Below are 27,441 nucleotides of genomic sequence, written 5' to 3'. Positions count from 1 at the left end.
AAAATGTTTATAAATATGTCTACAAGATTATATTGCCGTGTGCTTATGTTCAAACATTCACATGTACATATGTATGTATGTATTGTTTGCACCTCGTATATTTGATGGGTTGTGTGTACCGGAGAGTAGACCTGCGCGTGCCGAGCGCACACTAATGCGCATCACAATTCTGTCATAAAGTCGATTTTCTTTCTCTTCTTTACGCTCTTTGCCATATTATTTTAGTATTTTATATTTATTTTTTTGCTTTTACACTTCATCTATATACTTGTATGTGTGTATGTAATATTTAAACGCTAGGCTGTCAGTGTAATAAAGAAGACCTTAAGGCTTAAGCGATTAAATTGGGCATTTCTATACATAAGTACATAAGAAACTTGCCCTTCGAGTAGATGAATACTTTTTAGTATGAATATGTACCATGTTTATATTGAATTCATTCTAACTAAAGTAGACATCTCTTGTAAGCGAACGTCAAAATAATACTCGCGAAAGTAGCAACATTTATCTAAAGCAACAACAAAAAATCGAAAATATGAAAAATAAATAAACTTTAAAATAATTACGACGAAGTTTATAACAATCGCTGACAAAATTTGGGACAAAATTCCAACAACAAACAAAATATACCAAAATATCGCAATGAATAAACAATCAGCTAACTATTCTCCGATCACTGTGTTTGATTATGATTGATTATGTAAGGTCAAAAAGGACAAACTATGACGCTCGATCATCTCTTCATCAGTGTAGGTTTATCCTCTAAAAAGTCAGGCTCTGGAAGGGAGTCAAAAAAGATGCTAATTAGTGCTCAGCGAAACGCTATTTTGTGGTGATATCTTCGCTAATGGGTGGACTATCTACTGTAAATCCAAAAAGTTCCGATTGATCAGCTACTATAGATATTTCTGCTGAACATTTGAAATTAGCATAATCTAACAAGTATTGGAGTACACGTTCCGGAATAACCAAATATGAAATACTATCCATAGAAATCTATCAATGTTTCAAATACTAACAAGATTAAATTGATTAAGCAACTTATGTTCACAGATAAGCATCAAAATGAAATCGGTTTACAACCACGCCTACTTCCCACATAACTCAATCTGCAATTCAATTTGATTCCTTCTCTTTGCAATATATAAATAAAGAACCAGTGTAGACATCGGAATAAACTTTGCACTATTTTGGAGTCGTGACATTGGTCATAAAAAAATGGAAAAATTGTCGAAATCGGTCCCAGATATCGAACATGAAGCCCTTAGTGTCAATGGATAATTTTTTACCAAAAATATCGCTAAATCTCTGAAATATTTTAAAGAAATTCAGAGATGAAATTCTAATAATATGCACCTGTACCAAAAATGGGCAAAATCGGGCCATAAATTCCCTCTAGCTTCCATATACCTAATATTAGGGTATTCAAACTTTCAATGGACTTCATAACGTATACATATATCGGTTAATATCTGCGGTATCTTATTAAAATTAAATGAACGTGTAATCTTGGACATAATGTAGCTTAATGGCAAAAAAAAAAAGTTTAAATCGGTCCAGGAATTACTATAAGTATATAATGATTTTCGCTATTCTATTGGGATTTATGCTGACTATATAAGACGAATTGTGTTTTATCTTAATAAAATTACAAAAATTATTCTCGAGAGTATAATTTCGAGCCCATTTAGACCTTCCTTACTGTTTACTTTTGTTATCAGTCTAATCTGCTGCTTGAAGCTGTGCAATTCTTTGTTCATCATTACCCATTCTATTCTATTCCTATTCAGACAGGTCACTAACACGCAAAATTCGGAAACACATTCTCTTTGTTGTCGCCTGATTGAGACTCCTCTAAACCTATACCACAATTCGGTACATGTGTAAAGGTTAATGCATTTAAGTACATACTATATGTAGACGAGTATGTACATAAACATCTACATCACTCAGCAAACATAATGCTTGAACTTAAAGATATCGTTCCTTATCAAAGGTACATATAGACGATGAATGTGGTAATACCTTAACTAGTAAGAACACAGAGCGCAATGACACGAAATTTTCCATCGAACTTTTCACTTCATATTTGTGACCTGTATTTACATGTGACTTATTACATACATATGTACATACATATAGAAGTTTGCTACCTCTTCTGCACACTTACTTTAATATCCTTAAAACATTGGTTACTTAGAACAAATAAGAGGAAATACAGTCTTTAAGTTCATATACATATGAGTTCATATATACATATACATATGTATGTACATCTGTATTTAAATGTATATATGTACATATATAGATAAATATGTACACATGTTAAATTTCTTTCTCGCTACACTGCTACTTCACTATGCAAATAATCATTTGGTGCTTTATTTACTTTTAATAAGTAAATATTTAAATAAATACGCGCTGCTATAATACCATTTCCACAAGGTGCCTATATGTAGAAAACCATATGTATATACATATATATGTATATATGTAGTATATAAGCAATTCAACATTTTCATTTGCCTTTTAAATATGCTCCCTTTGTTTTCCCATCGAATCAGCTGTGTAATTCGAACCGCTGCTGCGCTGCCAACTGCTTGCGTTGACGTCGCCGCCGACAATTTACTGTTTGGAACTTGCTTGCTGCGTTACCTTAAAAGTTGTTGGTGCGCCAAATGTGTGAGCGACACATGCGTAGTTGCTGTTGATAAAATGCTGCTGTTTTGTGGCGGGGAACTAGCTGAAGTTCTCGGACTTTTTAAACATTACCCACAAATAAATAATATACAACTAAATACATGTGGCTTATATATATGTAGATACTTAACTACATATACATGTATGGAGGTACATGGCCAACGCACAGCTGGACTTTGCCATAACGGGCAACATTTATGAAGACAGACAAACAGCAAAAACAAAAAAATATAAAAATCATAAACTGCGTGACTCGGTTTCCGTAAGTCCAACCATCCGTTTGCTTGGTTTTCAATTGTTGTTGCTTTTTTTACATTTTGCTATCTCACACTCGTAATCAAGCAAACACATCAGCTGTGCGGGACGAAAATTCGTCAACGATCAACAACAAACTCAGCCTACCACCACTGGCGCAGGTCAGAAATAAAAGCGACATTTCAAAAGCAAAAGCAAACTCAACATATGGTTTTGTTTTGGGTTTTTTGCTTGTTTTGATTTGAATACTCTCTCTCTTTCTTAATTGTATGTTGACAGGAGAGTAACGCGTTCTCGTTATAAATAAATGCAAAAATAGTGCTACCATTCGGTTTAAAACTTGGCTGTAAAAAATTTGTTCATTTTATTCCATACAAAAAAACTTGTTGATAGGGTGTACCGGGAGCTTTGGTGCTTTCAAAAAGTTAATGGAAAACTGGATAAATGATTTAAACTAAACTCAAACTTTAGAAAGGTTTAAAATATAGTTGGACGTTTAAAAAAGGTTCATCGCGGACTTTTTGGACAAGAAATTAATCTCACTTAATGTCAAAATATTCCACGAATTACTCCCAAGTTCAGGTTAGAACTAACCTGGAATGTTGAAAGACCATATTTTCTTGTATTGGATTGATTGAAGTTTTGTTTCATTATCTGAATCACCTTTAACAGTTCAACTAAAGTATAAAAATGTAAAAGTGAAATGAGGAAATAAATTAATAGCTTAATAGCTGTTCGTTACATCGAATTTTTCGTTAATTCGAGTACTCACTTAGAAGTATGTTTTTCAATAAAAATGAGTTAAATATTCGTAAATTGCAGTTTAATAAATTGTTTTAGGAATTATATGGTAAATAATGAAAAACCATAATAAAACATTTTAAATCCAATAAATTCTTTCAAAATGGACCAATTCTGACACTTCTATTTGGTGTTGATCAATAATTTTAAGCTTTTTTATAAAATTCAACATTTTTTTCAATTTGCACATTTCTTTTGAATTTTCTCAAGTTTTATTTTTAATTCTGGTTCGATGTTATTTGATTTTTTTTGTCTTTCTTCATATGTATGTCTTATCCATGTTGTTCGTTAGACCAGGTACTTACAAATCCCCGATGTTCGTTATTTAAGGTACTCAATGTAACAAATTAGCTTGTTCTTTATATGCGGTTTTCGTTAAAACAAATATTCGTTATTTCGGAAAACTACTGTATTGTCATTAAAATTTATTTTTTTATTCATATCCGCTTTCATTTTAATTTTTCTGGCTTTTTGTTGAACATCACCTGCTAACTCGTTGTTTTATATTTATGAGACCTTAAAATTTCAATCAACATTTGAACAGGGTAAGAATCTGATGTTTGTATTCACCACGAAAACTGTCAAAATGCCTTGTTAAATTTTCACCTTTAAAAATTCTCAGTTGACAGGCAAACTGAGCGCTCTTTAATATCAATTTTATTTACCAAGAAAAAAGTGCAGCTTTCTGGCAACACTAACAGTTTAGAGCGTTCGCTTAACCCCCATTGCTTGAAACAATTGGCAATAGAAGTTCGATGCAGTGCTCTCATTTTCATTAGAGCAATTGATAAGTGGTTCATTAATTTCGTAGACAATCAAATATATGTAAGTATATTTAAATACAAACATATATACTTCAGTTTGTATTAATAAACGTATTTACATGTTTAGATAAAGTAGGTCTAAGAGTTAAAACACACCGAACATCTTTACTTCAAAGTAATATTTCAGATATATACATTGTATGTAATTATTTACATTCATGCATACATACATAAAAAAAACAAAAAATTGCTTTTGCTAAGAAACCATATGATTTGTGAAGCAACCCTTCTTTTGTCTGACTTGCTGCTTATCTGTCAAAACCTCCTGCCACGCACCACATTTAGCTTATCAACATCGGTAAGTGCGCATATGCACATACACACAACTATACTTATATATTTGTAGTTACATGCCCATGGCTGCATACCCCTTATCTGTCTGTCACTCACTCTCCAGGTTGCTCACCAATTAAACTGGTTTCACGTTGCCATTGAGCAACATGTTGCTCGTATTTGCTTATGTTGCTGTGTTGTGATTTCTCTATACAACTTGGAGGGTACATGTGTGAATATGTGTGCTTCGTATTTTATTGCCACTAGGTGCGCTCTCTTCTACTCAGTTTCCTTTGGGTTTTGCTCTCGCGTTCTTCCACAGATACATTGTACCTATGTTTGTATGTATTTTATTTGCATAGTTGTTTGTTGTGTGGGGTTATTGTTCTGCCACTACTCGAGAATTGCGTCGTACACTACTTTAGAACAATTCGTAGCTACTTTCTGAGGTACAATCGTTTTTCACCAGATATATTTTTAAAAAGTATGTTAACACAGTTAATTTCTCCCTGAAAGTTTAAATATATCTTTAAAATCACCACTACATTTAACTCTCGCGTGCCTATTATTTTCTAATTTACAAATTCAGTGTTTATTTTTTGCTTCGGTCATTCCAATTTTACTTGTTTGTATGTTTTACAAAATGAGAAATGGGCGTGGCGTCGCCCACTTATGGGTCAAAAACCATATCTCAGGAACTACTCGACCGATTTCAATGAAACTTGGTTTGTAATAGTTTCCTTACATCCCAATAATATGTTGTGAAAATAGGCCAAATCGCTTCACAACCACGCCTACTTCCTATATACCAGAACTTTTAGGATGATCTGAATCGTTTACTTTACAATATATAAAGTAAGCACTAGTGAAGATATCGGTGCAGAACTTTACACAAATACTATGTTTATAGTGTGGCAGCCCCATTCTAAAAATCGCCGAAATCGGACCACTGGTTTTTAAGGCCCCATATATCGTACACGAGGGCCTCGGTGCTTCTAACCTAATATTATGGTTTCCAACTTTCAATGGACTTTATACAATATATATGGCGAATATGTGGGTCAAATTGTGTATTATATAATATAAATAAAGTTAAATAAATAAATTGCGAGAGTATAAAATGTTCGGTTACACCCGAACTTAGCCCTTCCTTACTTGTTTATTATGCTTTCCAATCAAGTGACCGGCTGGAAAAAGCTTGGAAAAGCATTACGTGCACATATATATTCTAGTTTATTAAATTATTTTATTTATAGTTTTAAATTGATTTTATGTTAGCAACTAAAAATTTTTAAAATGTATACATAACAAATATCTACAACAGGGAGTGGGCCTTTCACCCAAGTATCTTTAAGTTCATTCGAGGAGGAGCTCAGTAAAGCGTTTAAAAGACATTCAAACTTTTGTACACTCACCCGTAACTGCGACAGAATATAATCAGGATGATATCCCTGTACCACTAATAAGAGACCAGATAGTGCAATTTTCCCAGCGTCAAACTGAAATTGAATCTAAATCTATCTATCAGGCAATGCAAACTGACATAAATACTGATGTATGCTTCGCTTTAGATGATTTTTTATACAATTTCCGGTTCAATTATCACTTAAATGTAACGCGATTGTATGTAAAAGATCAGACAATTTAATTTTTCAAACTTGTCAAATTTGTCGACAAAGCAGTTTTACATTTGTGTAAAGTAGTTTATCGACGGGCTCAATCATTGCATAAAATTTTTCGGTCGAAAGTCCCTTTCCTATCGAAATCTAATTCGCCGAGAAATAAATGATTAGATCTTATACAAAATGTATATAAAGGAACCCTCTAACAAAAATATATTAGAACGCCACTGACACATCAAAATGTCGCCTTCTAAATTTATCATTTCGCAATAGCAGTCTTACACTCTCATTTCACGCTCTTGTATTACCTTTTATTGCATTTCTCTTTCAAAACCAGTCTCTCTGCGACTGCGACTTGCATGAAAAGATTTTCACGCTCCATGTATTTGTGTATGTATGTGTGTATATGTTTATAAGACCTCTTGTTGGCTTCTTTGTTATTGTAATTGCGTTTGGTTTTACTTTTCAGTTCAAGTGTTATATACAATTTATTGCGTTGTTTAGCTGTATACATATGTACATATCTGTCTTTATATAAGTAAATTTTCCTACTGGCTTGACTTTGGTCTCGCTCAGCTGTTTAGAAAGTCAATTCGTTGCGTTTGGAATTCAGTCGTACAGATACAACGCTAGTGACAACATCGTTAACTAGAGCCCAGAGTCGCGCCGCAAGAAGCAGCTGAGTTTGCAGTGAGTGTGAGAGTGAACAGAACAGTGCAGTGCAGTGTGCTTATTGTGTTGTGTTGGAGAAGTGCAGGGCAGAGCAGAACAGCCGTGTAGTGTCTGATTTGGAGTGTGTGGTGTGGGGCTGCCTGCGCTGAAGTCTTTCGTGTTTGTGTGTGTGTGCGTTGCAAGGAGTTCGCAGATTGAACGCGCACGCCAATCTCCATAGCACACTTTATAAATATAACGAACGTGCAAAAGACAGATATAATCAGTTTGTCGGTCGGTTGATTGCTGGATTTCCGATATAAAAAGTGCCTGCACAGCAGCAGTTCATCTTCCGCAGCGCTACGCGAATTCATTAAATTTCTTCAGCTTATTGCCCCCGCTGTATGCTTTTACAAAAACAACTATAAAAATAAACATAAAAGCGTAAAAGTGCTATGCCACCAATAAACCATAATACAAAATTTCTATAGACACTTTAAACGCTGCGCGTGTGTTGTGTGAGACAGTGAGTTGTGATTATATTTTATTCACATCGATTTTGATACGTGCTAAAAGGAAATCGCTGAAAACATTGAAAAATGCAATTGTAATTTAGTGTGTTTGACACCAATTTCGTAATTGACAAGCAAATTCAGTGCAGTGAACAAACAGCAGAGCGACGTTAGCAGCGCCGCGAACGCTAACAGTGACAGAGCGCAGTGCAGTCGATAGAGCAGTGTGATAACATAACGTGCATAAATGTAAAGTGAGAGTCGTTATACGACGGAGGTGTGTCAAAGTTAAATTTAAGCAATTACAAAATAAAAAAATAATAATTGAAAACATTAAATTTCTGCTGGCAAAACCGCGTAAGCCACAATATTTTCTAAACCACAGCAGATTTTTTGGCATAACACACAGCTGACAGCACTAGCAGCAGCAGCGCGATCAGCAGACCAGTTTTGTTGTAGTAAAATTTATCGACAAGCCAGCGTTGTCGTGAGTGTGTGTACATATATATATATACATATAAACGTATATATAAATAGCTTGTGAGTTTTCTGCCTTTCCACCGTCGACGTTTATGTATTTTGCCTGACGTTCGGTCAGTCGTCGTGCCAGTCAGTAGGTATAGCTCGCTCTCTAGCTAAATATGTAGCTAGATTTGCTCGCTACTTGCTGATTACGAATTGTATATATACACATATATACATACATATGTATATACGCTGTTGAGAAACATTCGCTTTTTTGCGCTGTCCACACATCAGTTGACGTTTGGACGTTCAGTCGCACGCGTTGTATTCGCTCGGAAAATTATTTTCAGTGTCTAGTGAAAAAATAAAATTAAAATAATTGTGAAAAAACAATAAAAACCAACAACAAGTTCATACAATACAAAACCAGTCAGTCAGTCATCGAACAGCTGACGACGCGTCTGCACGTTTGTGCGCTCTGAACTCAGTCATCAGTCACCAGTCGGTTATCTACATTTGAACTGTAAAGTTGTGACATACGTTACATACTTACCTACAAACACCTATATAAACGTTATTGTTGTTTCCCTACAAGCGTTGAGTTGGCAGCTTTATTGGCTCGGCAGACAAAAAACTAATGGAAATTTATTTGCGTCAAAAAGCGAAGGCAAAGTTTAGATTGAGACGGACACATACGTGCAACAACAAATATAATTGTCAACAAATACCATATACAAGTGCCAATAAATTGCAAAATTTTAAAATACATTACAATAAACAAGCAAAAACTTGTGAAAGTACGATACCGAAAGCATCGATCATTATCTATAATAAAAACAATTGCAGCCAGTTCAACCTTTTAGTATCCTTCAATGCGATCACATGAAGGTTCTAATAGGCATTAGCTTTTTGCATAAAGTGTTACGAGTGTAAAAATTCCACATCAACGCCAAATTGAAAAATATATAAAAAGAAGCATTCAAGTGCAAAATAAATTCAGTTTATAAGAGCTACGCTTTGGATTTTCCTATTACCTTCCATACCTGTAAAAGCAATTTGTGTGTGTGTTGTATGTGATGCAATAGAAAAGCCAAAACGTAAACGGCAATCATCTGTGTGTCAGCGACAACAACAACAACACCAACAACAACAAGAGCAACAGCAGTGAAAAGTGTTTGTGTGTTTCAAGTGACAGCTGTGAAATTTTCTGTTATATGCAAGTAAAATAATTTGCAAAAAAAATTAATAAATATAACATAAAAAATTGTGGCAGCTAGCTAACGTACGTATATTGTTATATACAGACTGTTTTAACAGCAACAACCATTGGTGTGTATATTAGTGTTATTATTAAATATTATTTTATATTTGATAACGGTGATAGCTGTATGTTATTTGATTTATCAGTTGTAAAAGTATATTTCTGTTTGGTTTTAATTTTTTTTTAATTATTTGTTATTAAAATTGAAATACTATTTTAATTGTTATTGCTATTACTGATTTAAATTGTAGTCATAGAATATTTTGCTTTTCTATTTTAAATAAAAAAAATTTTAATTCACCAGTTTGGGAATTTTTTGAAAAAAGTGATTGAAATAAGATTTTAAAAATTAAAAATATATTCTTTTAATTTCTATATTTTATTTTTATTTATTATTTTTCTATTTTTATATTTACTTAAACAAATTTTAGTGATTATTTGTACTTATTTCGTGTTTATCAGTTAGATAAAGTTTTATTGGATCTTTTTTTAAGTTACCGCGTGTTCTCTGTTATATTGATCATATGTCGTGTCTTTTATCGATTCTTAATAAATTTAACTATGTCATCTGTTACTTACGAAGATATAAGAGTTTCAACGAAATTTTATGTGATTCTTTAACACTTTTTCTAAATATGGCTGCTTGTTATTTTTTTTTTTTGGCCGCTGGTGTTCTAACCCAAGTAAATATCGGTGTTTGTGAATTACATACGTCATACACGAAACGAACTGTCAAACGTTTGTAGTAAGAATATTTTTTATATTCGTTCATGACGTCACATCTCAAGCATTTTCTGTCAAATGTACTTAATAAAAGTAACGGTATAAAACTGTCATAATCTCTATTTCACTCATTCTTCGTTCTATCCTAAAGAGAGCGAGAGATTTTTGAAACTTTGGTTTTATTTGTTCATGAAACGTTATCTGGTACTTAAAAAATATAATTATTTAAAAAGGTTCAATTGCCACCTTGTTTTTTCTAGGTCATTGTCTTATCATTTTGTATTTTTATGACGATATATGAATTTATTACAGATTTCTTGCATTTTAACCTTTTTAGAGCAATATTTTTGTATAAATATCTCAATAGTTCTTTTATTCTTGGGATTCAGTGCCTTCTAGTTTTTCACCCAAGCAGCTGATATGTACGTACTAGTTTGTACGTGCTATAAATTTTCTTTTCTTTATCATCGGTAGTGCACACTGCTGATAAAGGTAATGGCATTATATATACTTATTTAAATATGTATACATATGTATGTGTATATTCTTGTTATATGTAACACGCAGTATATAGATAAATATCAGTAGACTGACCCGTGCCAAATAAAACTAGCAAGGAGAATAGGAAAAACATTGCAGTCTATTTAATTTTATTCCATTTGTTGGCCTATCTCTTTCCTCTACACCGCCTAAAAATAGACAGTGCGCATTGCGAGCGTTTATATGGCTTGCTAGTATTCTGAGTTCAGTATCAGTAGTTTGTGTAAAGGAAAACGTCACGGAATTTGAGAATGTACATTATAGGTTTTTTTTTGTAGTTTTACAATTGAATTGATAACATTTTGTAAAACAAAAAAAAAATAATTGTTCCGTTTTTTATTTGTGCTTACTGTTTGCCTAAAGCACTTATGTACGTACTTCCTCAATAAAATCCTTTGCATCTTGTGTGTATACATTCTCTCTCCCTCAATGTCAATGCGCAGTCCTTAAAGCCGCCTTACACAGCACCCAACCTATTTTTTCACTCTCTTTATCCACTTTATCCTGCTCAATATAATTCGTGCTGGCCAGGAAGGATTTCGCTTGTATTTGCAAAGTAACACATACTCTTTTCAACCATATCTAAGTATCTACATACGTGAGTATATATGTTTGTATGCAAAATTGATGTTCACTATCAGTTGCGGCTGTTTTCTGCTGGCCTCTGTCCTAACGATTGGTGTGAGGCGGTTTGATGTGGAAAATTCGAAATAATTGACACACATTTGTTGTCTGCCGCACATGATTGAGGGACATACATAGCATATACATATGTATATATGTACATAGATATATATATGTATAAAAGTGTAAATGTAGGTATCTCAGTTGGTCTGGGCGATTGTTGGCTTGTGTCTAGCATACAAAAGTACAAGCGCACTTGTATGTATGTATATTTATATGTGGGCTCTTGACTTGAAATACTCGTTTTGCATTTGCGTACCCTCGCAACATTTTTCTTTTAAATTTGTTTTTGTTTTTGCATTGTCCATTTCTTTTATATTATTTTTGGTTTGCGTTTTCTTTGTCTTTCCGTTTGCATTTTGCCTGACTCGTTTTGGCCATATACACAAACATACATGCATACATATCAACACTCATGCTGTCTGCGCTTATCTATTCCGTTTTTGTTTTTATTGTTTTTTTTTTCGTTTCTGTTTTTGCTTTTCACATTTCATACGGGTTCCAGCCAGACCTTTGTGTGCTGCTGCTTTTATGTTTGCGTTTATTTTGTTGAATCTGGTTTCTGTTTTTATTTTATTTTGCTGTTTGTTTGCTTTTGCTTGCCTTCCTTCCTTCCTTTTGTGTTTGGTCTTTCTTCGCGTTTCTCTGTTTTGTTAGCTGTGTTCTCTTTCTATTTTTGTTTGGCTTTGTTGGTGTATTATACCTTTGCTCAGTACCCTTTGGCCATGCCTTCTTTTGCGCAGTGATATTGTAGAGATAACAAAGTTATATTGGCAGCGGCAGTTAGGAGCTGCGCTTTATGCGTATGTAGTATGTATGTATGTGTGTTTTTATCAAGTCTGTTGGTTTGGGTTTGTTTATAAAACGCTCGCTTGTGATATTTTTGCTTGCGTACCTTTGTATGTATGTTTGCATTTAAAATTTTATATGCGTGCAAAAATATCATGTTGTTATGTCATGACATTTATTATTATTTTTTCTCAATAATAATTTGTTTTGTTTTTTGTTGTTTTGTTCTGCATACAAATAGTTTAAATACTTTTGTTCTATTTTGTTGAGAGAAATTTATGTTTATTCTATTTATATTTATCAATACAGCGCACGCTCGATAATCTGACCTAATCAAAACCAAGGCAGTTCACATTATCGAAAGTGTTCACATTATAGAATGCTCCAAAAGAATGGGATAGTACGTATTTATATATTGGAATTCACATTTTATTCATGTTTTCATTACATATACAGTCTTAGTACATTTACATCATTTGGATCGACGTCTTCATGACCAGCCCATCTTATCGCCTTGTTGAAAATTTCAACTGCTTCAGTCCGCTTAATTTTCTCCTCTACCTCCGATACGCTGCCTTCATCGGAATCGTCTTCTTCTTCATGCTCGTCATTTGCATTATCATCTTCAATATCTTCGTTCCATTCATGAACGCCTGGTAGGGTTAATTCAGCCTGAAATGGTTAATAAGAAAATCATTTTCAATAACCTGCATATATTTGTGCGATTCTGCGAAAACGAACAAACCTCAGCATTCAAACTGTTAAGGAGATCGACGGTATTGCTCATCAAGGCGCGAAGTTCAGCTCCCCATTTTTCTTTTAAAACTGCGAGCGGAACACTATCTTCGGGATCGTCAACATCTGCCGTAAAATTAAAAATATTTTCCAGCAATTAGCTAATGTTACTTCGCTGACACGACTCCAAGCGGCATCCAAAAGATTTATAGCTCTTCGTAAAGTAATTTTTTTCATCGAATCGAGTAAATTGCTATTGAGGCTAAAAGGCTGTTTCTGTAATGCAACTTTGTGATCTTTATGGCATTTTGATCCATTGGTTGGATGAGTAGAGTAACGTTTGGTGGCATAAACATTGCCAAAATTTGTCCATCCTCCGTTGCCAGCTGAGCTTCATTTGGGTGAGAAGGAGCGTTGTCGATTAGGAGTAGAGCTTTAATTGGCAAACCTTTCTCCTTTAAAAATGACGTTACCTAAAAAACAAATTTAAAAGAAAAAAGTTAACAAAATACAAAATAAAGCCTCACCTGTGGAACGAAGGACTCATGAAACCATTCCTTGAAAACAGCCGACGTCATCCAGGCGGATTTTGAGCTCTTATAGTCTGAGGGGCATTGAAAGTTTTTAAAGCAGCGTGGATTCTTTGCCTTTCCAATTACCAAAAGTTTCAGTTTATGAGATCCAGTGGCGTTTGAGCAACATAAAAACGTTATTCGCTGCTTTTCCGACTTAACGCCTGGGGCTCTCTTTTCCATACTGGACACGTACGTTTTTTATGGCAGAAGTTTCCAGAATAAGCCTGACTCATCAGCATGATATAACTGGTCGTTACACAGCTCCAGTTCGGCCATTTTAGCTCTAAGCTTTTCCTTAAATGGTTCCACGAGCTGAGGCAGCGAAGATAGTTTTTCGCCTGATATTTGCAGCAGTCGAATACCGTACCTTTTTTTAAATCCTTGAAGCCATCCATCACTAGCGCTGAAGTTAGATTCATTTTCCTTTACTTATGCATGCAGTACTTTGGCCTTTTCTTTCAACATTAACGCACTTACTGGCCAGTTTTTATTCCGCATTTTGATAAACCAACGATAAAGAGCTTTCTCCATTTTGGGCAGCTCTGAAGGACGCAGAGTTCTTCTTTGTCCAGGTCCCGAGTATGTGTTGTTCACGAACTTTAAAATCACTTGTTTTTTTGCTTTGATTCCACAAATTTTTGATTTAGCAACATTATATTTCTTTGTTAAGAACGTCCTCTTTTTAAAGAATCGAGAATATCTGCTTTTTGTTTCAATGTCAAAAACGTGTGTTTTTTAGAATTCATTTTTAACAGAAAATCTAAAACGAAACACTCCACGCGAATACAAAATTGCAACTGAAGTATTCTACGCATTACATGCAATACAAATGAGAGTCTTATTCTACAATTAGGGGATTCCCCAAATTCAGAATTAGCTGAGATCTGTGTAAACTACATTCAAATACTTTAACGTCTTTTGTTCATATTATAGAGCCTTTTGGTTTTGTTCACATTATAGAGTAGTCAATGCATAAAAAAGTCTGTTCACATTATGAGGTGTTCGAACTATAGAGTGTTCACATTAGCGAGCGTGCGCTGTATGTATGTTTGTATGTATTTATTATTATGAATAAATTTAGTTTATTTCGTCGTTATAAGATTTGTTATTTTTAATATGTCATATATTTTATTTTCATTTATTATATAATTATTAATATATTTTACATAATTAAATTTTTATCTATTTGCAGTAACTAGTTTATTAGTATATTGTTTTTAATACATTTACGTATTAATAAAATATATAAAATTATTTTATTTAATAATAATTTTTTTTTGTATTAATTACATAAAATATTTTTTATTTTTTCTATATAACTCTTTAATAGTTTTTATTTTGTTTAAATTTAATTATATTTCACTTTCCTTCTTCTTTGATAAATTATTATTTCTTCTTGCTCATCTTTTAATTAGTTAATTTTGAGTTAAATAAAATTTGAACTTATACGTTAAATAATTATAATTATTTTCAAACTACATGGAACCCAAAAATGTAAATCTCAGAAATAGCTTTTCAGAAATAGAAATTTTGGAATCGAAGAAATTTGCAATATAAATGTAAAATGTTCGTGTGTATGTGTAAATATGTACATATGTATGTATATGTAATATTTGGGAAGCAAGAGTTATTTGAAAATTTCTTTTAGGCAATTATGTATATCGTTCTCTATTAATTTTAAGAGAATATTATAAATTTAATAGAATTTATTTTACTTAACTCGTATAATTTTTCATTTAATTTAGTTTTGCAATGAATTCCTTTCCACTTTGTGCTAATTAAAAATTAATTAATTTCGCATGTATTCTTCTCGTTACAGTTTAATTTATTATTTATGAACAAATTTCAATACAACATGGCGTTTTTCATGAACAACAACAACAACTAACGGGTAAGTGCGACCTAAATACACACACAAACGACATAAATAAAACATACACATATAGACATACATAAGTTTGTCTGTGTGTCTGTGCATAGAAATTTCACCTTAAAACTTGTAATTGAGCTTTCTTTGGCTTTTGGCGTTGTTGCCAAAAAAAAAAACAAAATAAGCTAAACAAAAACTACATTCACGGCGGTTGATCGCAGTTTTTCGACATTTTTGGCTTTTGTGTACATTCATAATATGTATATGTATATGTGTATGTTTGTATGAATTGTATATGTGCCGCGCAGCTGATTTACTTTTGATATTTCGTCATACATATAACAAGAACAACCACATTGAACACATTTGAAGCGCAAATAAAATTGTTTAGTTCTTCGCATTTCATTTTGTGGAGGGACACGTTTTGAGGGCGTGATAATTATACATATATACACCCTGTATATACATACATAACCGTATGTAAATAAACCATTTGAGTTTAACCCCCTTCTAACACTCGATTCTTTGTAGCCTTTATAATTCTATATACATATGTTTGTCGTTGTTGTAGGGCTTTGGGGATGCGCTGTGTGGGCTTTTGCATGCTGCTGCCAATAAAATGACGTAATGTCATAAGCGCCCAACAGCTTTGAATAGAAACTTGGCAATTCCCTCACTACTTTGCGCACGCGTTGGCGTACAATAAAATACATATATATGTACATATGTATATATGTATAAATATAAATAATACATATGTATGTGTGAGTCGATGTAAGTAAGTGCTTTTATTCTGACTTGCCTATCGTTTCATGTATTGCTGCTGGTTGTAGGCATGATGGCGCAGCATAAAAATTCTTACGCTCTCTTATGTGTGTATACATGAGTACTTAGGATAGACTTACGATTTATAAAAATACATAATATATGTAACTATAGACATAGATATGTAATATTTGAATAAGGTAGGATGGTAGTATTAGATCAACAATTGAAACAACGTAGCCAGAAACTTTAAAGTATTAAATGAAATGAGAGTTTAGGCCCTTGCCAAAGATTCTTGTAGCTCAAATTGTTAGTTTTCCATAAATACATACATACATGGTGTGTTTAAAAAAAACGGGAATTTAAAAATTTAAAACTTGACGGATTTGAAGAGTCCAATTGTCAAATTAGTTTTTTGATGTTGATATACATTCCCCTGAAATAATACAAAATTGGCATAGCATACTGTGTGTAGATACCACTAAGCTTATAACTTGGTGTTTTTATGAGCTTGGTGGTTTTCGTTTGTTAAAAGCGCACACTTCGTTGCTTGTTCGTAAATTCTTGGCCAAAAACAATACCTAAACGCAGTCTCAGCCTCAGTGTCTTCACCAGACATGACTCCGTGTTACTTATTTCTATTTCCAAAACACATAGAACCTTAAAGGGTTGTCTTTTTACAAGCATACAAGATATCGGTGAAATAACCAAAGGCTATCCCAAAAATCGAGTTTAAGAAGTGTTTCGACGATTGGAAGAAACACTAGCATAAGTGCATACTTTCGATTGAAGACTGTTTTGAATTTGGACAACATTAATGCAGGCGAATGAAGGAATATTAAAAAAAAAATCCCGTTATTTTTAGAACACTTTACATACTTCTATAATAATTGTTGGCTGATTTTATTGGGTATTGTATCTGTTTTAATAATGCCTCAGATAGATAAAAGACCTTAATGTTTTAAATAGTCTGGAAATGGCCGGAGACTTAAAATGGTAGTGTTCCATAGATATTTTCATCTAATACTTTCTAGTGCCTTACCTAACATGCCCTATAAGGCTTATTGAGCAATAATTGACCACTCTTCAAGGTCTAGCCATTTCTATAATTTGTTAGGCAAACAATTAATTGCTTTCTAGAACTTCTTTAAGAAATAATGATGTTTGTTAATAAAGATCTGTTTAGTGAAAATCCAAAAACAAAATAAAACCAAAAATTCCGTAGTATTATTTTAATCACTTGCAAATGATTTGATTAACTCCTACAGTTTATTTTAACGAAATTATTATTATCATTAATTTTTTTTTGTTTTTGTTTAAAATATTAGACATTTCCAAATAACATCTCATTCAATGGCAAACAATTTTATTGTCCATGAAATTACTTTTCTAATTTGTTTTTGTATTGAAAACACAACACTCCCAATCATGCATTTAATTAAATTAAATTGGTTTTATAGATGGAATGGCTAATTTAAACAATACAGCATACAAAAGCACACCACCAACCGCGCCCACAAAATTGAAAATGAGCACTTACTACGTACACACAGCGTTTTAATGTGTGTACGGTTTGTATATTTGTATTACACATTTTGTGCTTTTGTGCCAAGCAAGACAGGAAGTCTTATTTTATATGATTTTATACACTTTTGGTTTTCTCTTATGCCTTAAACTTAAGCTCGTGCGAAGGTCGTCTACACTTCTTTCGTAGGGCTATTATTTGTTTTTGTTGTGGTTGGCATATTGCCACATAAGGCATAAATCAGTTATAATACAAAACGGTCGTTCGTACAATTGTTGAGATATACAGACACTCATATATTGAAAACTATATACAGTAGACTTTCGTTAATTCAAACCTGCGATAATTCGAACCTCTCTATAATTCAAAGTTATCACGAGTTCCCTACTAAATCTCTTTATATTTCGAACTAAATCAATACATTTTCATACACTTGGTAATTCGAACGAAAAAATAATTGATATGTAACAAAACAACGCGTTAATTCGAACTCATCAGCGACAAACACTCGACAATTCAAAGTTGCAGAGAGAAGAGGCGGAAAGATTGTAAGTACATTTTGCGACAAGTTCAAACTTGTATCAAGATACACGAGCCTTTGTTTTTGTTATGATTAGTTTGACTATTTGACGCACACATTTCTCACGAATTGGTTTGTTTAGTTATTAGGCCACTGTTACTCTTTTGTTGGTATGCAGATTAAAAGTTAGTGTTAGTTATGATCCCTAGAAAGTATAAATGTTTGACGATTGCTGAAAAGAAAAAGTTAATCGAAAAAGTAGAAGAAGGTGAGAAGAAGAGTGATGTCGGAAAAGAATTTTTAGCAATAGAACCATTAGTTGACATCAACGGGGTGAGTTCTTCGGATTTTGTTCAAGTGGATGAAAATGTTGCTGTCTCAGGTTAACTAACCGATGGCGAAATTTTATCTGCGACAGATACGCAAAGTAACGATGAAGATGAGGACGATACATCGGAACCTTTGGCACAGGTGTTAAGAAAGCAAGATCCTCATTTGATACCTTACAAAGCTTCTGTCTACAAAACGAAAGTGATGAAAAAGCATTTCAGGCACTTTTTCTCTTAAAAAAGTTATTGAGCAGTGTGCAGCAGAATTGTGCTTTAAATCTAACCAGTATAACAAAGTTCTTTCGAAAGATTAATTAATTCACATTACGAATACATGTATGTACACGAATGTACCTCTTAATTCTTGTAATTTTTATATTAATAAAAAAATTAACCAACACTTAGTAATTCGAAGTTTTATTTATTTTCTCTCACAAATTTCGAAACATTTGATATTTCAAACACTCGATAATTCGTAATATTTCAAGAGTCCCTCGAGTTTCGAATTAACGAGAGTCGACTGTATATGTATCAATTTGCCGCAAAAATAAGCAACATATTGTAAAAAGCTTCAAGTTCATATTCACACAGACATAATTACATTAATTATACTCTTCAAAACTGAAATTTCACTCACAATCTCGCTATTCGAAAAATAATTTAACACATTTCTGGCCTTTGAAAACTCTTATTTGTATATGTATTCGTAACTAAAAAAACTAAAAATAATAAGTGTAAAATATTTTCAAATCAAGAGCAAAAAGTTATCAATGGCAGACAAACTGGCATTGTGTAATCGCTAGAAATGCTTAAAATAAAACTAAACTGTGAAGCACTTACTTATATGAACATACTTACGTCTATACTTAATGTGAAAACTTACATACTTAAGTGAAAAATTACATACTTACATGCATATTTACTTAGTTACTTGCGAATTTATATATGTACTTACACGTGCGCACTTAGATGAAAACTTACATACTTACGTGCCAACTTGCATACTTACTTACAAACTTACACACTTGTAAAAGTTGCTAAAGTGTAGCAAATCAAACTTTCAATTGCTATAATAAGTACTATGGTACTTAAGTACGCAATTACCGCAGTTAAATCACTCATACGCCATGGCGCACAGACACTGGTTTCTATGTGCGCATTATATATATACATACATACATATGCACATTTATAACTGCGAAATTTCCACGTTTATTACGTATTTATAAACTCTCGCGTCTATTTTCAAGCGCACAACAACACAGACATTTCACTAAGATTACACTGTGAGAATTGTTAATCGCATTTCGAATGCACACAATTCAATGCATTGCGCTCAGCATATCATGGGACATTTGTTTGTTTTGTCTAACCTTTTTCGCACACGTTTTGTTAGTGTTCGCATTTTTATTGCTTTTTTCTCATCTCATTCGTTTGTATGTTTGTATTTGTTCGCGTGCGAAGGTCGCCTCGACATTGTCATTTCATTCATTTCAAATGCAACACGCGTCATTATTTCTCTCAATCCACTTGTATTGTGCAATATTTTAGCTGCCAGTCACTTGTATTGCTTTTTGTTGTTTGTTCTTTTTTTCTTGCAAATCTTTTTAAGTGGCTTTAGAATTTTTTTGCGTTTTTGCCAATTTGCCACACATCATCCAGCTTTTATCTCCATTGACACGGTAATTTGACAATTAATTAAATGATTAATGCGCATTGTCGTTTGTATGATAACTCAATAATATTCGTTTCATTACGCCAAGTGTTCAATAAAAATGCGAGAGTTGGCAATGAAACATGAAAGCTATCGCTTCAAAATGATAGCGAGCAGTGTAAAGTGTAAAATACAGTTATTAAAGCACTTAATTAAATGGAAAAATTGTGTAATACTGTGTTATTGATGTGTCTCTTTGCGTTTGTTGTGCGTCTTTTGATAACTGAATAGTCGCGTGTAACAGTAAATGGAAATCAAGAGAGAATAATTTATTGGTTCTAATTCTCTCTATTTCGACAACTCTAATAGATTGTGCCTCTAGTGATGAATGCTAGAGTTTAGGAAGGAACATATATCTCTCTATGAAACCGTATCTTCCTCCTGAAGCTTTTAGAACTACTGAAAATCCACTGAAGTCCACAAAACACAACAAACTTCTTATTCATTCAAGTCTTGACATCTACCATTCTGACTCACCAAACCATTAAAACGAGTTCTATATTGTCAACTTCACCCAGATTCCTAAAGTTATATAAAATCTTTATAATAGTCGTAAATACAAGGTACAAACAACTCACTTAGTTGAGCCAATAGAATTGTTAATTGAGTCATCGGTTTGAAGTTCGAAGACATTTAAATGAAATGAATGGAAAAGTTTGGAACATTTGTATGGACTCTTTATCATTTTCAATTTAAATGACAGTGAGGGAATTACGTTTACAGTACGCTATAGTTCCTCTACTATTTTGAGTTTGTTTTAGCATTTCCTTTAAACTTTAAACTCAGTGTTTAACTGAAGCAAATCGTTTGACTCACATTATACGCCAATATTTTGGCGTTTATTACGTTAAAAAATTCATATTACACACGAGTTTATTTAACACCCCATGGCAACCTCAAACTTAGTTTGTAATAAATCTCCATCAAATTCTTATCACGTTAACCCCTTTTTCAAATTAAACTCACGAGTTTATTAAACACAGTGCAACCACAGTGCAACCTTAAACTCGAGTTTACCATGCTACATCTCTTGTAACCAATCGAGTTTATAAAAAGTTGAACGTTGAGTTTCTTAAACTCTTCAGCAATATTTCACACATCCACCGTAAACTCGAGTTTATGATGCAATTTGCTTTTCTGAGTATAATTTTTAAAATTTCGGTATATTGCTTTAAAAAATCAGATGAATAGACTAGATTTAGTCAAGAGAGGAAGTAATATAACTCTCTTTATCTCTTTCCCACAGTGTATTCATTATGTAGTCTCTGGCAGCATTACCTAAATGGAGTGCAAATTGAACAAAAGATATATACATATACAATAGATGAGTAAATATGTATGTATGCCTGTCCATAGCGATCGCGTGTAGCCCCGCTTATCGCTGGTGAAATGCATTACGTGCTCGAACTGTCAATATTTTCCACAAACAAACAAATGTTATTTGCTCGCGAAAATCCATAATCAATGCAATTTTATACGTTTAATGTTGTGCTCAATTTGTAGCGAGCGCTAATTTACATACAAATAAATACACTGCGCCCGTGTCGATCAGCTGATGGCAAAACGTCAGGCACCCACAAGCACAAACACACACACACACACAGCCAATAACATCAACACTTCGCTGTCACAGCGGAATGCTTGTTTTGTCTATTTATGATGACCGACAGACACAGCTCAGTTAGAATAAATAATAGATGGCGGCGACGACACAAAAAATAATACATATGTAAAACAACCCAACGAGTTGAAAAAGGCAAAGGCAACAACAATTAATAGTAAAAACAATGCAAAAAAGTTGGAGGTGTCGAGTGTGGATGCGAACATATGACAGCGAAACGTGCGCGTCGCTCCAACAGCTGATCGCTGCCGCTGCTGAGCAGAGGAGCGGCAGCGCATATGAGAGTGCGCACACAACGCTGCAGTTGTTTGTTGGTGTGTGAGTGTGAGATTTTTCTTATAAATACATATTTGACGCAAATTCGAATATGGGAAGATGTTTTTTTTATTATTTTGACGTTAAATGCACGCGCACAGATTGCTGAATGGCGTTTAGAAAATAAAATGTGAAAAGATAATAAAGAAAATAATATTTGTAGAAAAAAAAGGTAGACACTGTGTAAGAGAGCGGAGATAAAAATGTATGTACATATGTGACTTAGTTAACTTCATTATGCGCTAAAAAATAAATAATTGGAAGAGGAAGACGAAGCAACGGCAACAGCAGCTAATGAAAGCAGCAAGCCTTAACCTTGAGTTGCTATTGACTCTACTGGTCCATTAGAATACTTTAACCTTCTTCAACAACGCCATTATGACGATCGTATTTCATTATTTCACATTTCCCCCACTTCGCGCGCTCTCTCTCGGTCTCTCCCGCAGAGCTGAATTATAAATTGAAGCAAATTAACAGCTTTACCTAGCATAAATTACGGTATATTTTATGGTTGCCGAAAAAAATATGAAAACCGAAATGTTTTTTATTTAAGAAGTTGCAAATTAGAATGTGCACTAAATAAATGCATACTAACAGAGAAAGGTACATACTCATATTTATAAATAATTTACACCTTTCGCATATCATTTATATATTTTTAAGAATTATAAATTCTTTGTCTGTATGTAAGCATATAAATACACTTGTTCCAACAACTAATAAAAAACAAATACATACTTCTGTACACATACATATACTTTATGTGCCCGAAAATTTACTGTCATCAACATAATCGCGTTCTATTTTTGTTTAAATTGCGGGTAGCAGTGCTCCACCACCGCTGCTCCACTGCACCACATCACCGACGTCACCGCGCAATATTACTTGTGGAGAGTCGCAATTTCGGTGTGAATGACACCCGTTGGCCTTGGTGGTTCGCATGTCGGTTAGATTTTTTGTTTGTTTGTTTGAGAAATAATTTCGTTGATTCCGCAATGCATAATTGCTTCGTGCACCAATACAAACATATACATATATTTAATTCTGAGCTTAGAATAATTAGCGTACAGTGGATTTGAATGCATGAGATTATTATATAGAACTCTAAAATTATACATATTAATATGTACATACATATACATAAATATATGTATATATAAATAGCTTTTATCTGTATTTTATGTTATTGGCTTGCAGCTGTCTCAAAGCTGACCTTGAACTAGAAGCGTGTAGCGATTTTTCGAACGTGTGAAGCTTTCAATATAATAAAGCGATTACAAAACGATGTTCTACGAAGAGTACATTTGAACACTATGGAGATTACTCCGTGTGGGCGTGTTTCAATTGAAGCTCGCAATATTTTAAGCTTTTTAGTTAGCTTCTAGTTACATAATTTCTTATTTTGGCTTGCTTATGTAATATTAGTTACTCGTAATATTTTCACAAAATACATTTGGCCCTTGATCAGACCTATGTCTATTTTAAACAGATCAGCACAGATCATGAAATAGACGTACCTCGATAATAAATAATCTAATATAGTCAAATCACATGATCTTGGTGGCCAGATGATTCACGATATGCTAAAGCATTAGTATTTTCATTGGCATTTTTATCGCTTTTTTCGGTTGGTAAATCCGCTTTTACCGACTTAAAGTCTTGGACAGTTCCAGTTATATCCAGCCCTAACTGGATTCTCCTTATCTCAATGATTTCGATTTCCTTCTGTTTTAATATTTTTCTCTTTCAATAATATTGGCTTGTTGAGTTAAAAAAAAAACATTCTATGTATTTCCCCAAACTCAGCAGAAGAAATATAAACATAATCTCTTGCTTATATATTTCGATTAATGGCAAAATATTAATATTTGCTTTCCATTGAAAAACCAATATGCAAACAATTTATGATGCATTTCGCATAAATATAAATAAATATGTGTAATATGACATTAAATTGAAGGCATTAGTCAGCTACGCCACAAAATGACCATCGTTGTGACAGTGACGTTGATGTTTGTGCAACAACAACAACAGCTAAGGTGTAAAAAGCGAGAAAAATGAAAGAAAATTAAACTAGAAACTGCACGGAAGTGGTTTGAACTTTGCAACGTAATTGTCTATGCATGTACATATGTATATACATATGTATGTATGTATGTTTGTATGTATGTATGTGCAGATTGGCAAGTGCATAAACAGATAAAGAAAATATAGAGATATAGATATTAGATTATAAAAAGTATAAAGTGAAAAATAACATCGTAACAAACTGTGCGCGAAGAGCGTGTGGCAACAACAACTACGAAGCGCGTGTGCTACGTGAGCCACATGCAGTGTGCATATACTATCTTATAATACTTTTGTATATAAGTACTTATGTACATATGCATGTAACATGCTTGTATAAGCATACACACATACAAGTATAAATATTGTTATTTGCGCAAAACAATTTTACTCAGTCCAAATAATTATTTTGCCACGTGCATCATGAATTCCACTAGCCTTAAACTAACGAGTAACTAGTTGAGTTTTGTAAAGGGTGATTTTTTAAGAGCTTGATAACTTTTTTTAAAAAAAAAACGCATAAAATCTCATCGGTTCTTTATTTGAAACGTTAGATTGGTTCATGACATTTACTTTTTGAAGATAATTTCATTTAAATGTTGACCGCGGCTGCGTCTTAGGTGGTCCATTCGGAAAGTCCAATTTTGGGCAACTTTTTCGAGCATTTCGGCCGGAATAGCCCGAATTTCTTCGGAAATGTTGTCTTCCAAAGCTGGAATAGTTGCTGGCTTATTTCTGTAGACTTTAGACTTGACGTAGCCCCACAAAAAATAGTCTAAAGGCGTTAAATCGCATGATCTTGGTGGCCAACTTACGGGTCCATTTCTTGAGATGAATTGTTCTCCGAAGTTTTCCCTCAAAATGGCCATAGAATCGCGAGCTGTGTGGCATGTAGCGCCATCTTGTTGAAACCACATGTCAACCAAGTTCAGTTCTTCCATTTTTGGCAACAAAAAGTTTGTTAGCATCGAACGATAGCGATCGCCATTCACCGTAACGTTGCGTCCAACAGCATCTTTGAAAAAATACGGTCCAATGATTCCACCAGCGTACAAACCACACCAAACAGTGCATTTTTCGGGATGCATGGGCAGTTCTTGAACGGCTTCTGGTTGCTCTTCACCCCAAATGCGGCAATTTTGCTTATTTACGTAGCCATTCAACCAGAAATGAGCCTCATCGCTGAACAAAATTTGTCGATAAAAAAGCGGATTTTCTGCCAACTTTTCTAGGGCCCAATTCAATGATTTGCAAGCGTTGCTCGTTAGTAAGTCTATTCATGATGAAATGTCAAAGCATACTGAGCATCTTTCTCTTTGACACCATGTCTGAAATCCCACGTGATCTGTCAAATACTAATGCATGAAAATCCTAACCTCAAAAAAATCACCCGTTACTAAGGAATTTATTACTTCATTGTTTAAATAAATTACAACACTTTTCAATAATTTTAGTATCAACATTTTGAGATTGGGAAGTATAACTATAGCTGTCTTCGATGCGTCCAGTGTTAAGAGAGTAGCGAATCGAACGAATTATACCAGCTGCAAAGAGACAGACAATATTTGTGATCAGCATTGCGGTAAGATGTTCTCTGAGACAAACGCGGATGTCCCTTGTTTCTTTGGTGAAGAGATGCTTCCTTCCGGTTGACCCAACATTTTAGTAACCTCTTGGTTTCGGGGAGCGTTCATACACTACGTTTTCGACTTCGACTTTAAAAATAAATAATAAACATTGACAGATATTTGACATTTAGTCATTCGCAATAACAAAGGTCTAATCTACAGAGCGAAAATTGGTAGCATCGCTTACTTCCTTTTATCAAATTCAACTCGCTAACTTTGTTGTTGCTTTAACGGGGAAATTTTTATCGCGAAAGCAACGCTCAGAGAACGAAGAAATTGTGAATCGAAGATGACTGCTGGATAATGAAGTATTCTTGAAATCATTATTGAACTATTCTAAAATCATTTGGTAGCAACTTGAGAATTATAAATTTCTCGAAGATTGACGACAATATTTACCACAATTATGAGTCTTGTACAGACTTTTTGATTTGATGCCCGTTAGATATATTTTTATCACACTTGCTAATTAATATAACAAAATTATTGAATTAATTTGAATTCTAGCAGCCCTTATCTATTATTCAAGGGCAAAGTCATTTGCTCAAACAACAAGATTACAAGCGATAAGAGTACAGCAACTGAGCGTGCATCACTGGCGGAAACAGGCCTTTATTATTTTATATTTTCGTAATAATTATTTTACTCTTTGGGTTTTTTGGTTTTATTTTCTATACATTTTCCCCCATCTTCCACCGTTGCAATGCAAATTGCTGCTGTTACACAGTCAACAAACAATAAAAGTCGATAATAAAACATGAGCCCTAAAAAATGCAAGGTGCGCACAATGGGACACAACAACAAATACAACAATGATGCAATGCTATGCATTTTTGCTGCCAACAAATGCGGAAAGCAAATGGGCGGTGAGGCGGTGACAGAGAGAAAAAGTATATATTTCAAGGTCATTGCATTAAGCGCGTGCATGTCCTTCAACTAGGCTCTTCTTTGCTCTGTAAATACGTCTGTATGTTTGTATGCGAAGGGTGTTGTTGGCTGCATATTTAGTAGCTGACTGTGCTATCAAGGGCGTGTCCTTATGACATTATCAATACGAAGGCGAAGGCAAAGTGATATTAAGTGTGTTTAATTTAGAATTTTCCTCGAGTGTCTACAAAATGCAAATGCATGTTGGGTGTGTATTTAAGGATTTCTAAGTAAGAAGGGCAAAAAGAAAAAGTGCTTAAAAGAATGGATTTAATAGCATTTAGTTTTAAAATTAATGGCAAGGTTTATTGTATGGAACTTTTGAAATAAATATTATTTATGAATTCAAACCTATCGCAACAAACTGGGTACTTTAAACACAATTCGATCATGGTTCTTGTGAACTTGGAATACAAGTTTTGAAGTGTCTTGCTGTTGAGTAAAGTTGAGTATTACCAGAGTTCACAAGAATTTAATTAATTATCCGTGTCCACAATTTCCCTTTTTTGGAACACTCTCCGTCTCCTAGACTGATTTTAAATCGTATATTCGCAGTATAAGTTTCTATTACCCATCGACGTAACAACGGATATCAGCTGTTTATGCCAATCTCATGTGATCGTCGTGATAACGAGAACTCACTCTCCACTGCAAGACAGAGGCTCGCTTGTGGTTTCCTGTTGACCAGCTATACAGTTCGATAACAATGAAACTTCTCTTTATAAAAAATATATTTTTTGCGATTATTTT

General features: G+C 33.6%; 1 protein-coding gene across 6 annotated transcripts in view; it reads left to right on the top strand.

The window, feature by feature from the left end:
- Positions 1-27,441, top strand: part of Fam214a_5 (Protein FAM214A) — a 134,063-nt gene that overhangs the window by 67,293 nt on the left and 39,329 nt on the right. For 3 of the 6 annotated variants that reach the window (XM_054234496.1, XM_054234495.1, XM_054234494.1), the window contains exon 3: positions 15,230-15,301. The gene's annotated coding sequence lies outside the window, so the exon portion shown is untranslated. Of the gene's footprint in view, positions 1-7,075; positions 9,433-15,229; positions 15,302-27,441 lie in introns of those variants that run through there. The other 3 variants (XR_008471950.1, XM_054234497.1, XM_054234493.1) reach the window with 3 other exon arrangements.

Source organism: Zeugodacus cucurbitae, chromosome 6, assembly GCF_028554725.1.
Source record: "Zeugodacus cucurbitae isolate PBARC_wt_2022May chromosome 6, idZeuCucr1.2, whole genome shotgun sequence".
NCBI lineage: Eukaryota > Metazoa > Arthropoda > Insecta > Diptera > Tephritidae > Zeugodacus > Zeugodacus cucurbitae.
Note: the sequence above shows the minus strand (reverse complement) of the source record. Positions and strands in the feature narration are given on the sequence as shown.